A 20,845-nucleotide genomic window follows, 5' to 3' on the forward strand; every position below is an offset into this window, starting at 1 on the left:
AAAGGATGTAATTTGTGTTCCACAGAAGGAAAGAAATGTCCTTATCTATTCAAAAACGCCAACTCCCACTCATACATGCATTCTGTATCTCTGTATCATATACAAAGTGCATAATGGTTTACAAAGTGCTTTCCTCAGTACAATTCTATGATGTAGGTAGCACATGTCCTAGAAGAAGAAAGAGAATATAAGAAAGGATTGTATAATTTATATGTTTTTATAATTTATAATTTAATAATCATTTATGAGAAGTAACTGAGGGTCAGAGAGATTTAGTGGCTGACTTATATGGCTTGGACCCCAAACCTAGACTCATACTTCAACACTCCATCCATCACATCACGCTGACATATGTTCTCTAATAAGTGAAATGGATCAACATTGAATATCTAATGTACTAGAAACCTTAAGTTAAAGAATGTTATAAGCTCCAGATGTCAGCTGTGTCTAATTGATGCTTAAACTTTAAAATGAAAAGTTCAACTGTCGAAGTGATTTTTCTATACAACACCGAGCATCTGCGGATTTGGCAATGTCCAGAGAAATCATCTAAGTAATTGACTGAATTTTTCACTTTTCATCCAGATGGTTAGTATTAAGTAGGCATACCAACTGGCTTTCCATTTGTTTGCAAAATATAGGGAGCAACATGCTAATTTAAAGAAGTAGAACTATTCAGTCATTGACTTTTAATAGACATTCAGCATTCCTGACAACATTATCCGGGTCTCCCAGAGTCTGCTGCAATGATATTATGTTGTCCTATTTTCTTCTCCATTAACTGAGTTGTTTTCCATCTTATCCCAAACAGCCCAATTATTGTCATAATAGAACAATGTCCCAGTATCATAATTAGGCTCTATAAGTGGTATTTTGTTTGAAGGGTATTTTTTTTTTACATGCTGTAATGGAAATGTACACCATCCATGTGAAATAAACAACACTTTTCATGCTGTCTCTAATGTGGAATTCTATCTGACAGGACTCTTTTCTAGTGTCATTCACAGGCTGTATTTTCCTCAATGCCTTTGAGTCTGGGCTGTTTCTTGATTTAACTAAATGCCAAATTGTACAAAGACTAGAAGGTATTAGTTCATTTATAAAGAATCATTTCATTTATTCTACCCTTTCCTAAGGAAGAATTGATGTGAAACACCTGAAAACAGTCATTCAATTTAACAGGTTCGTGTCTAAGGGCCCGTGTAGAGAGCTGCTTTTTCCACTTCCAGAATGCAGGTGGCTGAACATCATTTAAAGGGGATATCCTAGTCTTCTATATCATTTTTTATGCTTCCAAGGCAATGCTATTGACTGTGGGGTGGAGGTAGGGGGTGGAAAAATGAATTAAATTTTAAAAATAAGAAATGTTTCATTACTGTGATAATGCAAAAGTTTTATTTTGTTTAATCAGGGAGGGAGAGATGTCTAAACTTGTATTTATTGATATAGAGAACTCCTTGATGAGAAAGTTCCCTATGATAACACAGATGGGAAGCTGTCTTAGAATATTGCCTTGGTGCACTGAGACACTAATTGATTTGCCTAGTGTGACACAGCTATTATGTATCAAAGAGAGCACTTGAACCTGGGTGTTCATGACTTTGAGGTCTGTTCTCTATTTTTTATGCTATGCTGACTCTCAATACAATAAATATGGTTTATAATGGAGAATTATGCTTTTTCTGAGAGTTCCATTCAATTTAACTCAATTCGACAAATAACACCTACTACATAGAAGGCACCAAACTGGGCATTTGGGAATACACAGACAAAAAAAAAAAAACAGTCCCTGCCCTCAGCTACCTTATTTCCTACTTGGGGATACCATATATGCACATATAAGTATATAAATTACATACAAGGCAAGACAAAGTAATTTTACAAAAGGGGAACTGAGAAGAGAGAAAAAATGGAAAAGTAGAAAGGAAATGAGGTTAGAAGTGAAAAGATCTGGGTTTAAATCTCTGTTCTGTTATTTTCTACCTGTGTGAGCACCGTTAAGCCTTTAATCTCCCAAGCCTTGGTTTTTGTCACCTATAAAATGAGGAATTTGGATTAGATGTGATATCTATGGTCCCTTCTGACTCTAAATCTAGGAAAGGCCTAAAAGAAGAGATGGTAGCAGATATAGGCTTGGAAGGAAGCTAGGTATTCTATAAGAAAGATGAGAAGGAATTTATTCCAGATTTCTTTTTAAACCTCAAGAAGGAATTCACTTTAGAGAATATATAAAATGATAAATTTAAAAATGTATATAAATTATAAGATTTATATAAATTATCCATCGTAAAAGCCACGCAGAAAATTATCACCATAGCTAGCCAATTTTTATGCTTTTTGAGGATGGTTGGCAGGTTCTTTGCTGATTCTGAATATGTCTTTATGTTATAAAATATAATGATCATGCGGCAGCTAGGTGGCACAATGGATAGAGCACCAGCCCTGGAGTCAGGAGGACCTGATGTCAAATCCAGCCTCAGTCACTTGACACTTACTAGCTGTGTGACCCTGGGCAAGACACTTAACCCCAATTGCCTCACCAAAACAAAACAAAATATAATGATCATAACTCCCATTCCTATAGTGTTTGAGGTTTGAGAGATGCTTTCCTAACAACAAGCCTGTGAGATAGGCATGGTAAGGATAGTTATCCTAATTTTACAAATAAAGAAACTAAGTCTTAGAAAGGGAATTCACTTGTCCAGGTTCATACTAGCAACCTAGGAAAAGCATCAAGGCACCCACAGGGAGATGCATATGTCAGGGGAGTCAAATCATGACTATTACCTTCCTTCCCATCACAGTGGAAACAGCCCAGAACCCTGAAATCAAGAGCCCTTATAATAGCAGTACCACCCAGACTTCTACTCTTGCTCCCAGCCCCATCCTCATAGTCAACATCCCAAGAATCAGTCTCTGAAGAGATGTGGCACATCATTTGCTTTTTCAGGGACTAAAGCTTCTGCCTTCTTAACAATCACAGTTACTGAAGACCCAACAAAGGAGGTTCTTGTCAACAAAGTCCTTAATGTTGTCAAATGGTTCAACAACAGCAACAGATGTGGTTTTTATCAGTGAAAAATGGCATTAAAGACAATTCATTACCATCTGCTTTGCCTCTCTACCCTAAGAACCATGAGACTTTTCCATCTCACTTGGAAATGAAATGTCTCCCTCATTAGAATAGGAGCTCCCTGAGAGCAGGGACTGTCTCTGCTTGTTTTTTTTTTATTTGGGCACTTAGAATAGTACTTTGCTCATAGTGAGAGCTTAATGGGTGTTGTTCAATCACTCATTCATTCATGCTACTAGAAAGTGTTCAATCTAGTGGGATAGGATCTGGAATCCAGAGCTTTTATTTCCAAATAGGATTAATTCCAAGTAATTTTTCCACTATTAGCAGTGAAGTTTCAAACTTTACAAATGCATAGTCCATCTTAATTCAAGCAATCAAATTCTGTAAGATTTGCCCTTCAGTTCTCTGATATGGAACAGAATTATTGCATGGGTGTCTCCTATGTCTGTGAGCCTTTTGTCCCAAACATCCAGCTTAAGTTTCAGTGAGTATTGCACTTACTTTAACTCAAGACCCACATAGAAATTTAGATGAATCTCTCAAATGGGGAGGTCAGAAAAGTAGAATGAATGCCCCACTTTCAAGCACACAGGTCACAATATCTGAGGGAAATCACTGAGAGGGAAAGAAAAAATATACTACTAAAGTAACCTGAGCCTTAAAGATCAAGGACCATTTTCCAGAGATCATCAGTCTGGCATGAGTCTCTGTAGGCTGCCCTGTTCTTACTGTCTTTTTTTTGCAGGGCAATGAGAGTTAAGTGACTTGCCTAGGGTCACACAGCTAGTAAGAGTCAAGTGTCTGAGTCTGAATTTGAACTCAGGTACTCCTGAATCCAGGGCTGGTGCTTTATCCACTGCATCGCATAGCTACCCCTTGTTCTTAGTATCTTTGACCACTCCCCAGTTCCTATTTTGTCCTTGATTTTCCTCTCCCTGGAGGCTCCCAAACTCTCTTTGAAACCCTACTTCTGTCCTATTGCACCAATTGGGCTGGCAGGAGAAAACAGAGGCATGCAAAAATGGAATGGGTTGCTTTGGGAGGTGATGGATTCACCCTTCCTGGAAGTTTTCAAACAAAAGATGTGAAGTAATCATGGGTTATTTTAAGGACATAGGTTAGGCCAGGTGGCCACTGAGGTCCCTTCCAAATCTAAAATGCTATATTTCGTTTCTTTTTCTTTTTTTTTTAGTGAGGCAATTGGGGTTAAGTGACTTGCCCAGGGTCACACAGCTAATAAGTGTTAAGTGTCTGAGGCCAGATTTGAACTCAGGTAGTCCTGACTCCAGGGCTGGTGCTCTGTCCACTGCGCCACCTAGCTGCCCCTAAAATGCTATATTTCTTTAAAGGTTTCTCCCTCTAATCACACTTGGATGGCATGTGCTCTTGCGAATGTAATTCTTCCAGGTTAAATTAAGTAGATCAAATGCTAGTAGTGTGGTATACTATACAGATCTAAAAAGTTACTGATATAATCATGACTCTCACAACAAAATGATGTCTTAAAATTTAAACCATTTGGGGAAAAACCTTTTCTACTCACTTTAAATCATTTTTTTTGTTGGAAGACCTAATCATATTTCAGTAACCACATCTGGTGATGTATGTACAGGTCTAACGGAATTCAGTGTAATCATAATAAAAAATAAAGCCCATGTGGCACATTTACCTCTGTCATCTTTTTAAAAATGAGATATAAGAATGTGATGATGATCCAGGCTCCCTAAGAAATGTTATATCCCTAAGCCTAATTTAATTCTGGCAAATCAAGTCTCTACTAGCCCTCCCAAATCTTGTGTATGTCACAATGGATAGATCTCCTAGTCACTCCCCTTCCAGTAAGAATGTAGTATTAGTCTGGCAACATTTAAGACATCATATAAAATATCATAGGATCTAGGTCCTAAAAGGGATTTAGATATTATCAGGACTACACCCCCCTTTTTAAATATGGGGAAATTGAGAACCAGAGAAGATAAGGAACTTACTCAAGGTGGCACAGGTGGACAGACAGAGCCAAACCTTGAACTCAGGTATCCTGACTTAGGAGATAGTACTAGGACATGGCTGCACTGACCAAAGTAGAGTGACAGCAATATTACAGATGATTAGAATCAATTTACCAACCTACAAGAATTTATTGAGTTCCTACTATGTGCTAGGTGCTGGGGATACAAAAATGAAAGTTCCTGCTTTTCAAGAAGTTTACAGTCTATCAAAAGAAACAAAATGTACACCAATAAGAAGATGCAAAGCAAACACCATGTATTTGCGAGGAGGAGAAGCAGCACTAACAACTGGTGGGGGGCAGCATTAGAAAAGGCTCTTTTAAAATATGGCATATGAGCTGAGCTTTGAAAGAAACTATATATTCCAAGAGGCAGAAACAAGAGGGATTTTATTCCAGGCTTGGGAACTGGTTGTGCAAAGGATGGAGATGGAGATATAGATGAAATGTCCTTTGTGAGGGAAAGTAAGTAGAGCAGTTATATTGAAATGTAGAGTATATGAAGAAGAGTAATGCATAATAACTGGGCAGCTAGGTGGTACAGTGGATAGAGTGCTGGGCCTGGAGTCAGGAAAACTCATCTTCCTGAGTTCAATTCTGGCCTCAGACACTGATGGGCTATGTGACCTTGGGGAAATCACTTAACCCTCTTTGCCTCAGTTTCTCATCTGTAAAATGAGCTGGAGAAGGAAATAGCAAATCACTTCAGTATCTTTGATGATAAAACCTCAAATGGGTTCACAAAGAGTCAGATGCAACTGAATAACAATAACAACAACACATAATCCATTTGGGGAAGTGTTCAAGTACCAGATTTTAAAAAAATAAAGGTTTTAAATATAAATTAGAGAGGATTACATTTTATCTTATCAATACTGATGAGACACTGGAATTTCTTGCACAATATAGCGGCATAGTGAAACCTATGCTTGACAAAATTATTTTGACAGCTATGTGAAATGTGGACTGGAAAGAGACTAGTGGTGGGGAGAGCAATGAGGGACAACAGCAGTTGTGCAGGTAAGAAATGATCAGGGCTTGAACTAGAGTGGTAGCTGTATGAGGGGAGAGAAGGAGATTCATAAGGCTTTGGGAAATTAAGATAAAAATAGATGAACATCTATATAGCACTTGGTCCAGCTGTATCCTGCTTCTGACCCATACTAACTGTGTGACCCTAACCAAGTCATTTATCCTCTTAGTACCCAAGGCAACTCTCCAACACTTTAAGTTGCAGAGAAGTTACCAACCTACATTTGTAGCGGAAGTTTCCTCATCTGGGAGTTCTCTGTAGCAAAGAAATCGCAAGTCCTTTTCCCATCTCTATGTCTTATAGAGAGGTTTGTAAAATACTGTTGTACACTAACTTATTCAAGTGTCACCATAAATCCATGAGCTTGATATTTCAGATATTATTATTCCTATTTTATACTTGAAATTGAGGCACTGACCAGGTTAATGATTTGTCCATAGTCACACATGTGCATGTGTTATATTCCATCACTGTGCAACAAGTCCTGTATCTTTTGGCTTATCATGCATCAATCTTTGCAAAGTCTGCATTGACGCATGCTTTCAAATATTTGTGGTCAACCATGGCATGCCTGGAGAATCTCCTTTCCAGTTAGAGTCGATTGATGAGAAGGTGTGTTCCATCTCAAACTCCCTTGCAGTTGGGAAAATACCAGTCATGTTTTAACTTGTATGTGACCTCAAACTCTAGGGTTGGACTAACCTAGAGGGCACATTCACATCTGCCTTCTGGCCTACAGGATAAGCCATGGTTTACTTTTTTTGGTCAGAGGGGTGGGTGTGAGATGGGGAAGAAAGGGTATTTGGCATGAGCAGTGATACTGACTCGAGTAACTTGCTTAGGGATTTGGTATCATGGGAATTGGCTCCAACCTTTGTTTTGGGGTAGACTAGCTCTGTCAGGCTATTTTACTAGTAGCTCAAACTATGCGGAGGCTAGACCTTTGAGGATTATTTTAAATTAGGAAATCTTCACTTCTCCCTACCTCCAAATAGCCCACAAACTATTTCTTCTTCCCACCATAAAGAATGGAAAGCTTTCTTCTTGGGTGACCCATAACCAAGAAGAGGATTTCTGTAGAATTCCACATCCTCTGATTCATGTTGAGGGAACCTGAGCCTGAAGAATAAAGGTAAATTTCCCCTTCTCTATCTTGGGAGATTTCTAAAACAAACCTTAGGTATGGTTCATATCTAGGGCTTTCAAAAATATGGGCATAAGGTATAGGACAGCTTTTTATTTCCTGTACTTCAGAAACTACATAAGGCCCAAAGATTCATAGCCATAGGTTAACACAAACAGAAAACTTGAAACACCTTAATTAGCCCATTGTACCCATTACATGGGTTAGCTAGGAGGTACAGTGGATAGAGTGTGGGTTCTGGAGGTAGAAAGACTCATCTTTCTGAGTTCAAATCCAGTTTCAGACACTTACTAACTAGGTGACCCTGGGGAAGTCACTTACCCCTATTTGCCTCAGTTTCCTCATCTACAAAATGAGCTGGAGAAGAAAATAGCAAATCACTCTAGTATCTTTGCCAAGAAAACTCCAAATGGAGTCATAGTCATATAGGATTGAAAAAATGAGTGAACAACTCATTATATTCCCCAGGGTGGTAGAGGTACGCAGAGGGACAGATTAACTGATGTTTTACACTCACCTTAGACTTGAATGATTTGAGCAACTCAGTATGGCAAGATCTCCTGGCCAGCAGGACAACACATGGTTTAGACTTTCTTTAGTCCTTCAGCTCCCGAATGATGTAGAGTAGCCATCTTTTTATCCAAAGAACTATTCTCCTTAAGACCAACCAATGTTTGAATATTGAAGTCAAGAATTTTCTACCTATGAGAACTGCCAGGACTGGAAATAACTATTTCCCAGATAGCTGGTTGCTGGCATGGGCTGGAGTTAAGGGTGGGGTGGGGTAGGCGAGTAGGGGGAAGAACAGAAAAAATAAGTGGTCAAAACCTCAGTCACTTCATACTACTACAATTGCCATTATGGTCTTTAAGACACTGTTTGCTCATCCATTCTTGATGTGATTTCTAAATTTATATAGTGAAAAGCATATAAATAGAGAGCAAAATTAATCACACTCCACTTCAGAAATACAATCTGCAGCAATTTTCCATAGGGTCACAGGTTAAATGAAGGGGGATTCTTTTCCCTTCCAGTTGATGGTTTCTCCTGCAGGCCATCCAAAGTCAAATGAGATTTAATGTGTTTGGCTCTCCCGCAAAAGCTGCTGAAATCTCAGCCACCCTTCTCTCCTTACAGCTCTGAACCATCTGTTGCTCTATTAATTCAGAATACCTGGAACCGAGGGTGCCAAACAGAGGATGCTACACAACCAAAAAGGCACCCCTGATGTATTTCCTACAACGATGCATCTCCCATCTCCATGCCCAATCACAGGTCATCTCCCTCTGCTCACCTTTTGCCTCTAAAGATTCCCATCCCCCTTCAAAGCTTCTCTCAATTGCCACATTCTGTGTGAAGCCTTTTTTAATCTTCCCATCTGATAGTTCTTCCCCCACCCCCCACTCCCTACTCCCCCACTTACCTTGCATCTACTATACATATGAATTTTTATTTACTTATATGCGTTTATGTTGTTTTGCCTAATAGAATGTAATTTCCATGAAGGCATGGTTTCCTTTCAGTTTGTATCCACTGTATAGGGCAGACACATAGTAGGCATTTATTGGATGCTTGTTGATTGTGTTGTACAGGAATATTTTCATCACTATCATCATCTAAGTTGATCAGACAGCTTCTAGAATGAATATCTTCAAATTAAGATGACAATCCCGTCAATGACCAGTATGGAGATTTTAAACTCATTCAGCTGACTCTGGCTTTATTGTCAGAATACACAATAGCTCTTTCAGGAAACAGCAGTTTAAGGTTTTGTTTTTCCCCCTGCTTGTTTGGGGATGGGGGAGGGGGGAGCATGAGACGGAGGGTAAAGGAAAGAACATGACATTGAGACTTCAGTACTTTTAAATCTTCTTTGTCATCTTTATGGCATAGCTTCCAGGCACAAAATTTTTTTTCAAAAATCTTTCCTCTTTTGTTTCTCACAACACACCTGCTTGGATAAGTTTCAATTTGCTTGAGAAAAAAAAAGAGACAGAGAGAGAGAAAAAAAATCACCAAATTATATTCCTTTGACACTGAACCTCACCTCTTCCTAGGGGCAATTGGCGAAGTCATATTCTTTGCAGCTTGGAGAGTAACGCCCAGTAATTAAAACTGCTCCCAAGTCCTTATGTGATCTGACAGAGGTCTCTTGTGGAAGACCTGAGCAATCACAGGCTTGTTTGAGGTGAGGTAGTTTGCAAGGACACCCTCCCCTCCCCCGCCAACATCATTTCATTAGGAAGAACAAACTCAAGAAGCCCTTTCACAAATATTCACACACATGTTAACTGAGAGAACAAGCACAGCTTCTAGGCTAGGAAATCCAGCAAGTATTGCTAAGAGGCAGGCCAGGGGAAGAGAAAGAGTGGCCTCCCCTAATCTTCCACCACCAATATTCACAGGACCACATCAAAGCTTTGTTTCCTTGCAGCTCCAGAGAGTAGAGTCCGGAGGCTCAGGAAATAGCCAAGAAAGCACCCATCCCTCCCAGATCTCTGCCCCAACCTCTTTTTTTTCCTGAAAGGGAACCACATTTCTAGCTTTAAATGTAGAGGCTCTGGGGAGCTGTGCCCATATTACTAATGTTAGAAATATTCTGCAGTGTTTGGGGAATGGGGTGAGATAATGTCAATTAGCAAGAGCTTGTCAACCCTGGCATCAGTTGGTTTGTAATTATTCTAACTGTATATAGCATATATGCAGAACCAAATTTTGTACATCTTCCTTATCATTTACCACAGAGTATTCCATAAATTTCAATTTCTTTGACAACAGATGTATAGTTTTTTTTTTCTTTTTCAAACAGAAAGAAGAAAAGCAACAGAAGACAGACATCATTATATTTGATTCAATGAGGTGGCCAACCATTTAATTTCAGGGGGTTAGGGTAATGGTTCTAATTAGCAATCAATAATAGACTTTCCATTAAAGATTATTAGGAAAGTTTACCAAACAATTTTAGGAAGAAATTCTATTCTAATGAATAATTCAATGATTCCTTTGTTTTCTGTCTTGGTGGATAGAATTTGATTTACTATTGTTGGAAAAACACCATAGGAAGCTATTAAAAATCGAGACTGAAAAAGGCCTGTGGAGTTTGGTCCACACATATGGTCCACCTCATGCTTCTCATACCTAGTATAAACTTGACAAGTTTAGAACTAAACTTTAGTATCCATTTTGAAGATGCTGTTCTTCAAAGTACCCCACTGGTAAATAAATACCAATTTGTAGAATCAAACCATTCAACTCAATTTAACACGCAGTAGGCCATAGCGCCTTGCAAACAGGGAAACATTATAAAAAAACCAGTAAAGGATGGCATCAAAGAAAATTTTAAAATGGAAAAAAAAAGATGGGAAGTGCAGAAGATGATTAGCTTGGAGGCATTCATTCAGCCCATGTGTTGCGCCCATATCCTTAAATCAAACTTTGGGAGGACTTCCTTTGATTTATTTATGGGATGTCATGGTAAAGAAAGGGATGGTGTGAAAATGCAAGGGTGGGTTGTGAGTTGTATTAGTGGATGGAACATCAACATCAATGAGATTACAGAGCCATTTACCTATCAAGTTATATTCTCCATCAATTCTCTTACACTTTAAGTTGCCAAGAAGGTACAGACTTGCATTGGAAGGGGGAGTTTCTTCTTAGGAGCTTCCCTATATCCATGAAAACAGAAGTAAAAAAATAATAAAATGACCCATGTTCTATAGGACATAGTGAGTATCCACCTAGGAGACTAGGACAGAATGAAGGAGCAGCAAGTAGCTTTGTGGTCAAGAAAACCTGAGTTCAGATCCTCTTGTCATGGGAGGATTATGGGCCCCGGTCACCCCAACAATTCTCTGGGGGGTTCAAGGAATCTTTTCCTCGAAACCTCAGGGGTTTTCCCTTGAAATCAAGTAGGCCTCTCCTTGAACACAATCAAGGACACACACACTCACCTAACGGAGATAAGCGGCACAGATTGAACGGAGCATGCTCCAGGACCATCACCCCACATTCCAGTCTTCCTAAGCATCTGGATGAGGTAATCCAGGAGAAGACCACCTGGAACTGCCCATCAGCAGACTGCTTAGACCCATCAGGACAAAGTTGACACCCACCACCAGATCTCTCACGATGGATTCTTCCTACCACAGCACAACACGGGAAGACCACCAGCCCCTCACCCAATAAGAGACTCTTACCCACCCTCATCTAAACCCTATAAAATGGCACCCCACAAGTTAGTTGGGGGGGAAAGCATTTTGTTCTGGCAAAACCTTCCTCCCGGCCGGTTTCTCTGGTACCCCAATAAACCTGTTCTCTTATTCCTAATTAGGTGTTGTGTGAGAGTGTAATTCTTTACAGAATAATCCTAAGGACCCACGTGCTTTCTCCTATCAGTTTCCCCTTATCACTCTTTTTACAAATTCTGGCCTTATGACCCTGGGCAAGTCTCAACGTCTCAGTACCCCATCTTGGATTATAAATTGTAGATAAATTGCTGTTCTGCATCAAGACAGACAGTTTCCATGACAAGAATTCCCCATTACAATAAAATCAAAAGCCCTGCCTGATTTTTTAAAAAATATATTCAATGTACTAGGCTAAGTACTGTAGTTTCAGAGATAAAAATAAGACAAATATTCACAGGAATAAAATCAAGGATGGCATAGAGGTGAAAGACAACTAGTTTAGTAACTGGGAAATATAGGCTCTGATCCCAGATTTACTGCTGATCAGCTGTATGAGTTTGGGCAAGTCACTTTACTCTCTGGGCCTTGGTTTCCACATTCATAAAAAGAGATATTTGGAATAGTTAATCTTGAAATTCTAACAAGGAGTGATTATATCAGGATAGACTTTTTTCTCTCCTGAAATCTAAAAATTATGGTTCAATGTAACATAATGTCTGGCAAGAAGGATTCTACTTAGTTAAGTATATAAACCCAACAGAAATTCAACCATCATGTCTGTGAAGCCTGGAAGAATGTGGTGACTTGATTCTTTTTCGTCTTGTTTAGACCACCCGTGAAGCCTGAGAGAGATAGATGGAGGATGCCTGCCTGGCCAAAACTTTTAATCTAGATCATTGCTTTAGAGTTATAAAGGAGCTTAGGGATTAATTAGTCCAATTTCTTAATTTCATAGATGAGGAAACTGAGGCCCAGAGAGGTTAAATGATTATTACACAAATAGTACCTGGTACACAGGCTCTGAATTTGCATCCTTTAACTCCAAATCCAAAACTCTTTCTACTTCCTCATGTTGTTTATTGAGATCTATCTATCTATCTATCTATATTTTCTTATCCCTATGGCTGTAGCAACAAACAATGCTATCAAGATTTATGTGGTAGGCCCCAAAGTATGCATGTAGGAGAGAGAGAGAGAGAGAGGAGAGAGAGAGAGAGAGAGAGAGGGAGGGAGGAGAGAGAGAGAGGAAAGGAGAGAGAGAGAGAGAGAGAGAGAGAGAGAGAGAGAGAGAGAGAGAGAGAGAGAGAGAGAGAAGGTAGCATCTTCTAAAGGGGGCATTTGGGTGGCATGACAACTAAGCAAGGGAGAAACAGTGATACAGGGTCTCCCAATGAAAGTGTGGCAAAGGGGGTGCTTGCCCTGAATCCTGGTCTGAGTTCAAATTACTTAACTTAATACATCCTTTAAAAATGGAAGAAACATTTGCTACAGCTTTGGCCACTGGGTGGCCATTAATCATTAACAAGACACACAAAAATGACTTGTTAAAATTTTAAATTAATGAGAAATTTCCAGTTCATTGCTGATGAGAAACTTTGGAAATCAGACCTGTAGAGATGGCTCTTCTTTAAGCCATGAGGCACTATTAATTTTGAGTTTGCAAACCCCAGAGAAAAAGTCCACATATGTATTAAATTATCTCCTTTGTAATATGTGACAACTAGGGGGATACAAGGTTTTCAATCAGAAAACTTGGGTTCAGGTATGACGACTGACATCCATGGGACTTTGGGTAAGTGATTTAATCTTCCCAGGCTTTAATTTATTTATTTGCAAAATGAAGGAGCTGGACGATATGATCTCTATGGTTACTTCCAGCTTTATATTTTCAGGTGCCGTGTATGATCTGAAAGGAGAGGCAGTCAGGTTCCATGGAGAGAAAGCTGTTTTCTTAGCCAGGAAGATCTGAGTGTCCCATCTGAAACTCACACTGGGCATGTGACTCTGGACAAATCCCTTAGCCTCTCAGTGTCCCTAGGTGACAGAGAAGTTTCCAATATACATTGAAAGAAGAAATTCCTCACTTGGAGCTCCCTATATCCTTAAGAACACAGGCCTAGTACCAGAACAAATAAATCAAATTATCTGCCACGAACTTCTATAGTATCATAGGAATATAGATTTAGAGTTGACTTTAGAAAGCACCTAGTCAACAACAGCAACAACAGGCATTTATTAAGTACCTACTATGTGTTAAGCACCATCTTAAGCATCAGGGATACCAAAAAAAGAAAAACAAACAAAAAAGCTGATCTCTGTTCTCAAGGAGCTCACAGTCTTGAGGAAGAAAATATCAAAGAATTATGTACAAGCATGTGTGTGTGTGAATTACATACAAATGTATGTATAAATACACAAACACATTTACGTATATATTTATATATTTATGTACACATATATGGGTGGATTCACATGTGGTTGTGCATATATGTACACACATGTATGTGTATCCATACAACATATCCATATGCACACAAATACACACATACATGCTCTCGCACACAATACATACACGCACGTGCACATACATACATACATACATACACACACACACAAATAAACTAGAGCTACTCCAAGTCATTCCATTTCTCAACTCTTGGCATTTTCATTGGCTGTGCCCTGTGCCTGGAATTCTTTCCCCCTCATCTCTGCTTCCTAACTCCCCTGACTTCCCTTGATCACAGCTAAAATTCCAACCTTTGCAAAAGCTTTTTCCTGATAGCCTTTAAGACCAGAGCCTTCCCTCCATTGACTATCTCCAATCTATTTTGTTTGTAGATAACTGTTTGCTTCTTGTCTCTCCCATTAGACTGTGAGAGCTCCTCAAAGAAAGGAACTTTCACCTTTCTTTGTATCTTCAGCACTTAGCACAATGTCTATCATATAATAAGTGCCTAATGAATGTTTATTGACTAAAGAAAATCGACAAAGAGAATATGCTAACAATATGGGGGATCAGGAAGGAGTAGAAGATGGTCAGTTGGAATTTGAAGAAAGCCAGGGAAGTCAGAAGGTGACAATGAGGAGAAAGAGAGTTGCAAGTATGGGGAACAGCCAGTGAAAATGCCCAGATTTGGGAGATATAATATCTTTTGTGAGGAACAGCAAGAAAGCAAGTGTCAAAGGATTGCAGACTATATGGAAAGGAGTAAGGTGTAAGAAGACTGAAAAAGTAGGAAGGCATTATGCCAAACAGAGGATTTTATATTGAATCCTAGTGGTAACAGGGATTCACTGGAGTTGATTGAATAGGGGAAGTAGGAGTGTGACATGATCAAACCTATACTTTAGGAAGAGCAGTTTGAGAGGGAAGACTTGATTGAGAAAAACCAACTAGAAGGCTATTACAATAGTCCAGGAATGAGGTGATAGGGCCTGCACCAAGATGGTGGAGGAGAGAGGGGGCATTAGTGAAAGATGGTACAATGATAGAATTGAAAGACCTTGGCAACAGATTGTATATGGGGATAGGGGTGTGTGAAGGAAAGTGGAGTCTAGGATGACATTGAATTCATGAGCCTGTATTACTGAGGGGATGGTAGTGCTCATGAGAGTAATAGAAAAGTTGGAAAGAGGAGATCAGGTGGAAAGATGACCAGTTTTGGACATGTTGAATTTAATATCTTTATGGAATATCCAGTGGGGGGTATTTACTAGGTAGTTGGAGATGCCAGACTAAAGGTAAGGAGAGAGGGTAGGATTAGATAAATAGATCTAAGGATCATTGACTTAGGAATCATAATTGAATTCATGAAAGGTGTTGATCATCAAGTCAAAATAGTATGGAAGGAGAAGAGAAGAGGGTCTAGCATGTATTCATGAAGGATACTTATGTTTAGTGTAAAATGAGGGAGTTACTCCAATTCTTTCAATTTTACAGATGAGAAAACTGAAGTCCCAAAATGTGATGCTCGATAGCACATAGATTGTGGTTTTACACTGACCTCTCCTAGATCAAAGATCATTCATTTATGATGTATGAGAACATTCAGATCATTCCCCAAGATGACCTGCGTTTCTTCAATGCAGATTCAAGTTGTCCAGGAGAACCTAACAATTACATCTGGCAGGATCCATTTCTGGAGAAGTTGCTTTTGCCCAGGTGATGTCTCTTTGCTCTTTCCACACCAACTTTTTTCTGAAATCATCTGGCTCTGGGATGATCAGTTCCTAGAAACCTAGGGAAGCTCATGCCATGCAAATGCTCACTGTCTCAGCAGAAGTGCTATCTATGTGACATCTACATGATGACATTAACCTTGGAAAAATTCTAGCTTGTTAGAGAGAGACTTAGACCTTGTTTAAATGCAGGGCAAAATGGTTAAAAAGTAACAGGAACATCTTTTGGTGATCATTTTTATCCCAGGAAAGACAAAATTAACTTTCAGAATGTGTTGGTCTTTGGGGAGAATAAGCTTTACTATAAGATACTCCTATCAAACTTCTTCATTTGAGGGCTACTTCCTACATAACACAAACTCAGAGTATCTGGCTCTTTGAAATTCTTTAGGAGATATTTTCCTATCAATGAATAGGAAAGTAACTTCTACTCACTAGAAAAAAAGGCCATTAAGAAAATATATACTGGGGCATCTAGGTGGCGCAGTGGATAGAGCACCAGCCCTGGAGTCAGGAGTACCTGAGTTCAAATCCAGCCTCAGACACTTAACACTTACTAGCTGTGTGACCCTGGGCAAGTCACTTAACCCCAATTGCCTCACTAAAAAAAAAAAAAAAAGAATATATATATACTAGGGGGCAGATAGGTGGTGCAGTGGATAGAGCACAGGCCCTGGATTCAGGAGGACCTGAGTTCAAATCCGGCCTCAGACACTTAACACTTACTAGCTGTGTGACCCTGGGCAAGTCACTTAACCCCAATTGCCTCACCAAAAACAAAAAAATAAATAAATAAAAAGATTATATATATATATATATATAAGGAAATAATGTCTCCTGGTTATTAGTTATATAGCATTTTAAAGTTGTCAAAGTATTTTCCTCACAACAAACCTTTGAGTTTTGTTACTGTAATTATCTTCCTCACAATGGAGGACCCAAAGAACTAGTTGGTTTATCAATCTGCCTCTATTTGCCTCTTCCTTTTCCCCTCCCCTTCTCTCCTATTTCTCCTCCCTGTCCCTTCTCTGTATGCCTACTTCTGCATCTTTCTTTTTGTCTCTGTCTTTCTCTATTTTTTCCTCTTGTCTACATACTCTATCTCCTTTCCCCTGCCTCCCTCTCTTCCTTCCTTCCTTCCTTCCCCCTCTCTGCGTCTGTGTCTCTATTTTTGTTGCTATGTCTCTGTCTCTGTGTTTCTCTGTCTCTCTGTCTCTGTCTATCTCTTTGTCTGTCTCTCTGTCTTTCTCCCTGTCTGTCTCTCTCTCCCTCCAGAGTGGGCTATATTACCTTTATGAAATAGTATAGGCCTTTCATGACCTTGAGGTTCTCCCAGAAAGAAAGGTCTATCCATTTAATGTCAGTATTCTTTGGGTGATACCATGCTACTCTGATTTATGGAATACCAGTCTCCAATGAACTCAAATTTCAGGTTACTTAAAGGGCCACAAAGAAGGGAGAAGAGAATAGGAGAAGGCTATTACATATAACCAAAGGAGAATTTTGCTAGAGAAGCAGGTGAATTGGTATCATAAGAGAGCTATATGGAAAAGTGTCAGACATATCATGTATGTACAGCCACCAAAAGTGGTTCAACCAAATAGAAAGAACCACAGATAACTAACAGGTAACTTCCTGTTCCATGGGGTTGATACAATGTAGAAGATTCGAGTGAGGGGATGGATAAGAGCTTCCCAGGATGAGAAAGAATAAATGGGTTGTATCCTAAATTTTATAAGGAGTAACATGCTGATGAAATCATAGGACTAGATTGTAAACTCCTTGAAGGCAGGGATAGTCTTTTTCTCTCTTGTTGTATCCCCAGTACTTAGAGCAGTGCCTGGAACATAGTAAACACTTAATATATATATTGATTCTCAAAAATATTATTTTATCCATTTTATTGATGAGAAAACAATCTCTGAGAGCATCAGTGACTTGGCCACAGTCACAGACTTTTGGTCATACAACTAAAAATGTTGTAGCTGGAATTCAATCCTAGATTTCCTACCTAGCAGTCCAATCCGCTTTCTACCTTACAAAGTAGGTATGGAAATAAAGCAGCTTGTAGGAATTTGATTCCATCTATCCTTGCTATCAGTTATACAGAGAAAGTGTGTGTGTGTGTGTGTGTGTGTGTGTGTGTGTGTGTGTGCGCGTGCGTGCGTGAGTGTGGGCGCATGCATATAAAGGCCTGCTAAAAGATGAGCATGTCTAATATACTGAGTATGTGAGAAAAGCAAAAATGTATTTTTCATCAGATGGTAATGTATAAAGTATTTGATTTCTGCTCAACATTATAAAACCTTTCACAAAATGGGTATTAGAAAATTACCTCCCCAGCCCCAAGATTTGTTATCTAAAATTCATTGGTAAATTTAGCATGGGGAGGTGATGGTGGTGATGATGGTGATGTATTTTGCTTCAAACATTTGCATTATTGTTTGTGTTTAAGAGCTGCTGAAATTTAAGAATTAAAGGGCAATGAAGTCTTACATGTGCCCTAGTCTATTTGTGATACTGATCTGGAAGCAGTGCTGAGAAATCACTGCAAATAGCAAATTACCAGGAGGGTGATCCATGAGATAGATGCATGTTCCAATAATGAGAAGCATTCTCTATTTGTCTTTGGAAAATCTTTAAAGCAGGCTGCCTGTCAAGTCAATGTCTCACCATAAATAAAGGAAATAAAGTACCTTGTTAAAATAGGCACTTGAAATGGGCACAAGCAGAACATAGTATAAACCACTTGAAATGCCTTTTCATTCCATAAAAAGAAAACCGTTTCTAAGCTAGGCTCCTGTGCCAAGGCTGTCTGGGTATCCTTCTCCTGTTCTGTAGGCATGTCTGGGCAGCCTCCTGTCTAAATTATGTGGATGTTATAGAACTTCAGAAGTCAAGTTCTGGTCTCAGTTTCCCCAATCTATTTCACTCCCTACTATCTGTTTTCCTAAGTCACCAGAAGTAAAGCATGCATAGATTCTCTCTAAATTTTTCAACCAATGAAATTCAATAAATATGTATAATTTGCCTACTTAGCGCTATGCTCCATGATACCTTAATTTCTGCCATTAACAAACTAAATCAAGTGCTTGGACTCGATTAATTTTGTTTTACCTTCAAAGTACTTCATGAATTTAGTACTCCTAGATGTTGACTCATGGCATTCGTTTAATGATAATGCAAATGAATATGGTATTTTAAGGTTTGCAACAAACAACCTTTTGAGGTATATGGTATGAGATTTACATAAAGAGAATCTGAGGATCCCAGAGATTAAGGACTTGTCCATTGTTATATGACTAACAGATGTCACGAACTAGATTCCAAGTCAGGTCCCCTGGCTCCAAGATCCAATATTCTATCACCTGCTTTATCTTGCCTCCCTGCTGGTTGGGCACTCTAGGGGAATTTCTTAAGAATTCTGCCTTTGGAAGCAGAAGAAATCTTCAGAACATCTCTCAGAAATCCTCAGAAATAAGTCTCTTTAGGTAAATCAGAGTTGGATAAGATAATTACAGATTGCTTTTTACCATTTTAAAGAATATTCCCTCAAGAAAACGATTTCTTCTCCCACCCACCTCATTTTTAATAAGACCTCCCATCATTTTTTTTTTCTGAACAATTTGTTTTTCATCATTGGTAATGAAGGAGACACAACAACGTCGAGGTATCAGGAGGATTGTTTGCTTTCAAAACTTTTAGGAAATTCCCTAAAGAATCTCCAATCAAATTGAATTTGCTCAAGTGCGTTATTTTCAAAAGGAATTACCTGAGGCAAGTTAGAAATTTGTTAAAGAGTCCAGCTGCCTCTTCTCCCTGTACCTGCTGAAGTCTTACCAAATACTATTGCAAGCATCTATGCCTAAGGCAAAAGGTACTTTTCTGGAGTTGTTTATTTGTTTGTATTTAGCAAGCTGCAATTTAGGGAAATTTTCAGACTCCAGCATAAGTGTGTAACACTCCTGCCTTTCCTACCCCTGTTTCTTTGCTCACATTTCCTATACCCAGAATGCATTCCTCTGTATCACTAGAAATCCTAATTGTCCTGGTGTACCTTGATGTAGCTTCCTACCTTGTTTCCTTTCACCTAAAGTAGTGATCTTTCCCTTCCTTGAAATTTTATAGCATTCCTTTTTTCATTTTCCCCAGTTGTTTGTCTCCCTTCTTCAAATACTGGGTGTATTTTGAATGTATTTATCTATGTAAATGTGGTTCCTCCCCTCCACCCCAAATCCCTTGTTTCATGAGATCTGACACATTTATTTGGGGGGGGGGGCTTGTTTTGGTCTTTATGATCCTAGCACCTAGGACAACACCCAGGACTTAACTGGAGCTTAATAAATGTGTGTCTTGCATCACATTTCTTAGTGAACTCTATGTTTCAAAGGATTATAGATTTAGAAGTGGGAAAGGACCAAAGAAGTCATTTTTGTTGTTCCGTCATTTTCAGACATGGCTGACTTTCTGTAAACCCATTTGGGGTTTTCTTGGCAAAGATACTGGAGTGGTTTGCCATTTCCTTCTCCAGATCATTTTACAGATGAGAAAACTGAAGCAAACAGCTAGTAAGTGTCTAGATTTGAACTCAGGAAGATAAGTCTGCCTCTGATTTCACAGTTGAGGTAACTGGGATATAGGGAGGTTATGCCCTGGGTTTCATAGTTAATAGATGGGATTCAAATCCAGTTCTTTCTGACCTTAAGTTCAGTATTCCATCTACTACAACATGCTGTGATCTAAGAACATGCCAACGTGTTTTCTACTGGCAGTAACACCACAAGCAACTCACATTTCCATAGTACTTTAAAGTTCCCAATACATTTTATTTCTATTTCTAGCCCTCTCAGCACCTAACACAGCGCCTTACATCTAGTAGGCACTTGATAAGTCTTTATTTTGCTGTGTAGTAATAATAAATAATGTTTATATAGTCTTGCAAGGTTAAGAAAATACCTTCCCCATAATAATGCTGAGGTAGAAATAATGCAAATATCATTATCCTCATTTTACAGATGAGTAAATTGAGGTGGCAAGTTGTTAAATGAATTGTCCATAGTGACATAGCTAGTAATTGTCAGAGTCCAGATCTGAACCTATGTCTCCCATTTTGAATTCTATGATACTACATTTCCTCAGAGGAGCAATGTGGGTACCATGTTTGTCTGCTAACATGTTGATATGGAAAAGCATCTACCATTGCTGCAAAAAATCAGAT

Source organism: Dromiciops gliroides, chromosome 1, assembly GCF_019393635.1.
Source record: "Dromiciops gliroides isolate mDroGli1 chromosome 1, mDroGli1.pri, whole genome shotgun sequence".
In the NCBI taxonomy this organism is placed as follows: Eukaryota; Metazoa; Chordata; class Mammalia; order Microbiotheria; family Microbiotheriidae; genus Dromiciops; species Dromiciops gliroides.